Genomic DNA, 7,562 nt, shown 5'->3' on the forward strand with positions numbered 1-7,562 from the left:
TGAAAAATACAAAATATATTTGAAAAACTTGAAGAAACTATGGAGGGAATGTTTCTGAGATCATAATCTCACAGACTGAATTTTAACTGTGCTCCTGTCTTGGGAGACACTTCAGAAAAGCTTCTTTCAGTAACAGAAGATATGTGAGTATGGCTCCTTATTACAGCTGAACCAAGTGCAAATATCCAAGATGAATAGCGTAGGAACACAAAAGTAAGGTTAGCTAAGTAAACTTGCCTGTTTCTTTCAGGGTGCAGGTTAGAAGAAGTAAGGTTGAAACCTAATTCAGGGAAGACTGTAAGCTTGGTAAAATATGTCAGAAAAAATAGAGATTCTCTAACCCTAAACTGTAGGCAATAGAAACTTCACTTTTGATATTAACTTTCTCAGGAATTTAACACTTACTTCTGTGTTAAAGCCCTGCGATGTCTTGATATTGCCAAGACTGAGCATCATGGCCTCCCCGGGTTTATTTCCCTTGAACCATGAGGCCCACAAGCCAAACCTTTGCTTCTCCTAGTGACTGTTCTGAAGACCCTCACTAAGGGTCTTCAGAGGACTAGCTGACATTCTTTTAAAGCACATCAGGAGGAAGACTCAGTAAAGGCAGATGTTGCTGCTTTTTTGGCCTGGTTAAACTTATGTTTGTCATCTAAGTGGAACATCTGGTGTAATCTTGCATGTAAGTAGGAGCTAATTCTTGTTAAATTTGGATAATATTAGACTTTTTGAGCAAGATCTTTCAGCCATTGTATGGGAGTTTTTTTTGTGTGTGGGTTTTTTTTTTGTTTTGTTTTGTTGTTTTGGTTTGGTTTTTGCAAGGGTTGGTTTTTTTTTTTTTTTTTTTTTGGTTGATTGGTTTGGGTTTGGTTTGGGTTTGGTTTTTTTTTGCTGTGTTCTTTGCCCCCTGCAGAGCAATCTTTTTTCCATCACTCTCTACTCCACCTTGAGCATAACATCTCTCCTGACCTACTGGTTATTAGTGACACATCTGTGACAATTTTGTTCCAGCACTTCCTCAAAGAGGAAATAATGGTATTTATCTTCCTTTCTTGAGAGGGGAGCTGAATCTTCACTTAACATTGCTCTTTCTCCTTACACAAACACAGCTTGTTGCAGCTCCTAAATTAACAATCAGCCATCTGCAAAACCCTTTAGTCTAGTCTTGTGCTTTTAATTGAGTAATAGCTACTATTCTTATTATTATCTTATTTGCTAATATGTAAGGATTATTAAATTGCTCATGTTTTTGTTAGAGGTCTCTTTAACTCCTCATTGATGTGCCAGGATTTTGATATCAGCTGTTTACACTAATGACTACAGAGAATGATTGATGACTAATGTTATTTTCTGAAATTATTTTCAGATGTTACTTCATAACAGAGGAAGCTTAGGCAAAATCTATGTGATCTTACCTTCATATTCTATTAATGGAAACAGGAACTAAAGTAAAGTAGATAGTATGTTAATATACCACACTTTTAAATTTATTGTGGTGATGTGTCATAGCTTTTGTTGCCCTCTTTTATATGAAGATATTTTACAATGTAAGAGCATCTCTGACTTTCACAAAGACTGTGCTAAGTCAAATAACTGGCTTTATTTCTTGATCACAATTTTTAGAGTTTCCTATTGCCTGAGAGCCTAGGATTCTAGCTCTAGATAATCTCATGTCTTAGATTTAAAATACACAAACTCACAGATACAGCTCTGTAGGTATTTTATTATTTTGGAACTTTTGGTGTACTTTATAATAGCTCTCATGCATTAACACTACTATTTTCATGAATTCATTAGTCTTGAAGCAGAAGTGGGAGGAGAGAAGCTTTTCAGAAAAAGAAGGTCTATAAAATGGGTTTTACTGCACATCTTCACTGCAAATTTATTTGTAAATCTTTGGAAATAGATTTGGACTATAATATTTTTTAATCAACATCTCCTCCTGTATTAAATGTCAGTTTTGGAGTTAGATTTTTTTTTTTCTGAAGCATCTCAGATTATAGAATAGTTGCACATCTGGGACATCTTCTCTTTCCATATAAATCATGTTTTAGAAGTAAGTGTTGCATTCTACTGACTAAAAGGAATTGTGTGAGTTACTAAATATAATTATATAAAATTATATGATATAACTTTCTTTTCATGAGTTCTTGTTTGTATGTTTAACTCACATTTAATATTGCCAAACTAATTAAATAACAAAGAGAAGATTTAGTGTGTGTTTAAAAAGAAGGAAGCTGATACATGTTTGTGAAGTCCTTTATAAAAGTAATCAAAAGAAGCAGGATATTTAAATAGTGTTGATTCCAGACAGTAATTTTCAATTTCATTGCCTTTTTTTAAACTTTTGGTATCTATAGCTGAAAAAAATCTCTTGATCATCCTGACAAAGGCAGAATAATAGCAGAACAGTGTCAAACACCATTTTTCAAGACAATAATTGAGAATTATCCAAATAGCCAATAGTAAATGGGTCTGATGGAAAAGCTGGGCAAAATGGGGAAAAATTATTCAGAACTTTTGTGGGAAGACACAAAGAACAATAGTAGAGCTAAAGTCTATTAAATGCATTGTTTTAATTCTTGATAGTGAACATAATCTTGCATGGCAAAGTTGCTTTCCTTAGCAATGGAGCTTACACATTTATTTTATAATGTTTGGTGGGTTTTGCTGAAAATTTAATGAAGGTGGGTTATTTATATAGAAGATTTAGGTAAATTAACAATAGACTCTTATCCGGTTTTTATGGATTCCGTGGAAGAACTGATGGAGCCAATGATATGGCCAAATATTGTGGATACAATAAGCTCATTATAACATTTCATTTAGTAGCATCTGATAAAATTATTCCTGGATAACTGTAGTATTTAATGATTAAGAAGCCCCTAAATGTACAGATAAGGATAATGTTGGAGAGATGCCCTATAGGTTTTTGCATCAAATCAATATATTTTCTATCAGTTAATTCTCTTTGGGGATATGAAAAAAAAAATGTCTTAGCATCGTTAGCTAATCTTATCAATGTTTTCAGACTGTTCAGTAACAAGAGGCATTAGTATGGAACAGCACAGGTAGAAAATAAATTCTACCATGGTCACTTCTAACTTAAATGTCTGATAAAAAGATGAGTAGGTCATGTAAGAAAGAAAAAAAGAAAGGAAAGACTGTGTCCTGGAAAATCACAGATGTGTAAAAAGTTTCTTTTGCAGACAACAAGGCTTCCTGACATAATGCTGAGGCAAAGGGGCTAATGTGGTTTTTGACAGTCTAAATTGGAGATTGTTATATAAAATCAGATGACTCATCTCATGGGACCTCTGCACTCAGTACTGTCTGACATTAGAGAATTGCATTTTTTGCAGCTTTTGTAAAACTGTAGGTTATGCAAGGTATTTTGAACTATTTCCTTCAACTGAGAATTCACATTATATCAGTCTTTCCCATTTATCAGAAAAAACAAAACCCGAATCACAGATCATTTCTTGAATTCTGTCAACCTTGTTCGGGAGTTCAGTTGATTATCTTGTGGGGTACATTACAATAAAACAGTACTTGATAAGCAGTAGATTTGAGTTGAGAAGGGAGTATAATACTCTTTGGATAGAAGATCGAGCTGGATGTGTTTTGGGATTTTTTTTTATGTTCAGGCTACTGAACATATGGAATATCATATGAATGATGGAATATCATTCCATATCAATATCATAACTTTTTATTGTTTCTTCAGAAGACATATCTGTTAGATATTTATTGAAACCCAAGTCACTGAGCTCAAGGCATAGTGAGAAAAGGGTAAGTATTACGGCTCATCATCTGTAGAAGACTGGACAAAATCTCACGGTTCTTCAGTCTGCATGCTATGGATTTTCATATGTGAGTCACACATCTATTTAAGTTCATTCGCTTCAGTCAGTGTCTTGATATTTATTGAGTGATGTGAAACAGTTTATTTTTTCATTCCTCTTGATTTTTGAGGCAACTAAAGAAAACAACTACTTTTTGTTCTTCAGTCAAATCTCTGTTTATGGCAAATAGGGGTCACATTTTGAGTTGCCAATTAGTTGCATGACTAATTCTGAGGATAATGGAAATCATCTCTGCTCTGCCCAGCAGTCTGGTCAAGGAGGGTAAGGTATGTCTCTGGTATGCTGCAGTTGCGTTGCCTGGGGTTGAGACAGAGAGTAAGATACTTAGAAGCATGATCTGGTGGCTGGTATGAATTATAGTAACATAGATGCTAATTTAAGATTGTCTAAGGGTGTGTACTGCTGCTTCTTTTTGAGAAATTTTTTACACTTTATAACTGTGATTTGAAATCACTTCAAGATTTTCTGAAACTTCAGTGGTGACGGAGAGAAGCTTCTGGGAATCATTTGTGGGCTTTCCTGCTGAATAGAGGAAGAACTGACCTTGATACTTCTAGGCAGACTCCGAAGGTGAATAAAAGGCACTATGTAATGTATTTTTATATCTGCAAGTCTTCTTTTTTTTTCCTTTTTTTTACCTGAGCACTTATTCATGTGAGGATCTGGCCTTGTGAATGACTAAGACTTGTGTGATTTCGAGGATATTTACAGTGCTAATTTTTAAACTTAATTTCAGAAAAAGCAGTAGTTCTGAGTCCTTTAGCTGATTTTATATTCACATACTGGTGAGCAAATAAGTGGGATCATTTGTTTCTTGTTTATTATAATGTCTTGCAGCATATTAACTTCCTGTGAGAGACTGTGAAGAATAACATGTCCTTTTTCTGTTGAGATCTATAAAAAGTATTTTGGGACAAAAAAAAATTCCTGCTTTTTCTCATACTAAATGAATTTTTAATATTTGTGTACCACTTCAGATGTTTAATAATTTATGACCCAGCAGAGGTCAGTCTTGTGGCATTTTTCAAAACAAATGCTCAAAGAAATTAAGTCGAGTCAAAGTTCTTTTTATAATAAGTCTTTAGAATTTCATTTTATAAAATATATTCCTGCAAATTCAAGTTGATGTGATATTGCTGTGTTGAGCTAGATGTATGACTTAAACATCTCAGTGAAACTTCTATTTATATAATAGGGATATTATTAGTTTTATAAAATTGTTACAACTATTTAAAGATGCTTGCCTTTTTATTATTTGGAAATACCTACAAACACAGCATTTTTTCTTTTGTGATGCCTAAAAAATTGAAATTTAAGGACTTAAGGGAAAATAGTGTTCATACCCTATTCCAGCTCAAAAGCACCAATGATTTGTTTACATTGTAAAATGCGATTTCCATTTTGTATCTCATAATCGGTGGTGGCTTTTTTAATACTAATAAGGGTCTAATTTTTTATAAACTTGATGACTCAGATCATAATCCTTCTCAAGAACAGTGGCTGTCCTGTCTTAAATTGGATTACTGGTTTGTAAGTTCTGTTTCAATAGGCAGTCTCAGGAGTGCCTGATTTAATTGCTCTTTGCTCTGCTTGAGCATAATCTCTGTACCTTGAACTAACATCAAAGTAATTTTATCCAGGTAAACAGTAGAACTGAACATGCTATAACACCATTGTCAAGGCTATAACTAAGTTTTCTGCAATAGAAGATGATTAAATGACATGAGCATGACATTGGGAACTGGGAAAACATGTTGCCTTTTGTTTAGCCAGTTCACTTTCTGAACTGCTCAAAGATGTTTTACTCCTTTATTGTTATTACATTTTTTTTTGTATACTCTGAAGTTGGTTTTCAGATGTTACAAACCCTGTAATAAGAACAATACTGCGAGGCTTTGGAGCGGCTGATGACATATCTTGTGCCTGTTGCAGCAGTTAGTCAGCATGTGAAAATCAGTCTCAGGAATAAACACTCTGCTTTTGAATGCTTGCTTTTCTTTAAGAACCTCTTCCACTTTTCTCTGGTTTTTTGTTATTGTTGGTGTTTTTTGTTTTTTTTTTTTTTTTTTGTTTTGCCATCAGGGAGTCAAGGTCAGTTTGGAACAAGAGCAGCTACTATGTTTGTCTTCTGCAAAAGCTAGTTACAAGCCACCCAAAAACCACCAGTCAGAGTATTATCTTACAAAAATCTTCTCTAATTAGAGAGAGAAAATGAGAATTTTAAAACAAAATACTTTATTAATCTGCTGTGACCAGAATACTGGAATAACTTCTTTTTGAATGTGCTTTTTGCTGGAGATAAGAAAACCACAGTATTAAGACAGAGAATCCTATTTGAGGTTAATCAGCAACAGTGATGTTGTTCTTGTTCCTGTCCACTCTATTGAAATGAAAATAGTGTTGAATGCTTTAAAAATAGTGTTGAATGCTTTGAACAGCCTGTGCACTTAACAGTCTGTGCTTTTATAGTTAAGCCCTAGCCTTAACAGGTGTGCAAAAGAAAGGATATTGTGAAAAACTTTGCATGAATAACTATCATTTTATGTGCTTCCTAGCTCTTGGCTCTAGTAGGTTAATATGTCGTGTTTTGTCCATGGCACAATGACTGTTGTCCAGTACATCTGTTGTTATATAACCCTCAGGCTTGTGAGAAACTCTTCAATTTAATAAGCCTTCCTTTAGCAAAAAGAACCAGAAGTAGGTACAGGAACAGGTGCTCTGAACTGACTTAGCTTGGGTCCAGGTGAACTAAATTTAACACAATTGAATTTAGACTGTCTAAGCAGAAAAGCACTGGGACATTTGCACTGTGCTGCCCTCCACAACTTTGCAGAACACAATGCAGAAATGCCTAGTATGTTTTGGAGTGAGAGGCCTGCTTCTCAAGCTGTCACACACTGAGTGCGTAAGCCTCAGCTAGCAACCTCTTCAATCTGCAGCCAAAAAGTCTGTGCAAATTTACCTCATCCATACACTTACTTCAAACAAGAAATTTGTGTGAATGGAAACACACAGCTATCTTTAGGTTCTTCTGGGATGCTGTCATCCAAGCTCATCCTAAATCTTCAAAAGATCTAAATGCTTTTACCCAGTATGTGTTTCTGAATTTCCACACATAGAATTAAACAGAGAAAACATCAACCCATTTCTGTTCTTAGCAACAGAGCATGGTAGATTGTGAGGCAGATAAACAAAATGGCTATTCTTCTGGAAAAATCCAGTTTCTTTTTTCCTACTCTGGGGCAAGAAGAAGGTGTGGTTGATTGATCCTGCCTGCTTGGCAGGTGCCCACCACAACTGCTCTCTCTCTCTGTCTTCTTTACTGGGCAGGGCAGAGTACCTATAAGAAAAGGCTCATGGATCAAGATAAGGCTAGGGACAGATAACTCATAAATTACTGACATGGGCAAATGAGTCTTGACTCAAGAAAATTTATTTAATTTATTGCCAATCAATTCAAAGTAGGATAATGACAAAAATAAAACCCAAATTTTGAAACACCTTGCCCCCATCCCTCCCTTTTTTTCAGACTCAATTTTACTCCTAAATTTTCTACCCACTCTTTCCCAGTGGTGCAAGGGGATGGGCAGTGGGAGTTGCACTCAGTTCATCACGTTATCTCTGGCACTCCTCTTCTCACTCTTCCCCTGCTCCATCATGGGGTTCCACCCATGGGAAACAGTCTTCCACAAACTT

Source organism: Vidua macroura, chromosome Z (genome assembly GCF_024509145.1).
Source record: "Vidua macroura isolate BioBank_ID:100142 chromosome Z, ASM2450914v1, whole genome shotgun sequence".
Taxonomy (NCBI): Eukaryota; Metazoa; Chordata; class Aves; order Passeriformes; family Viduidae; genus Vidua; species Vidua macroura.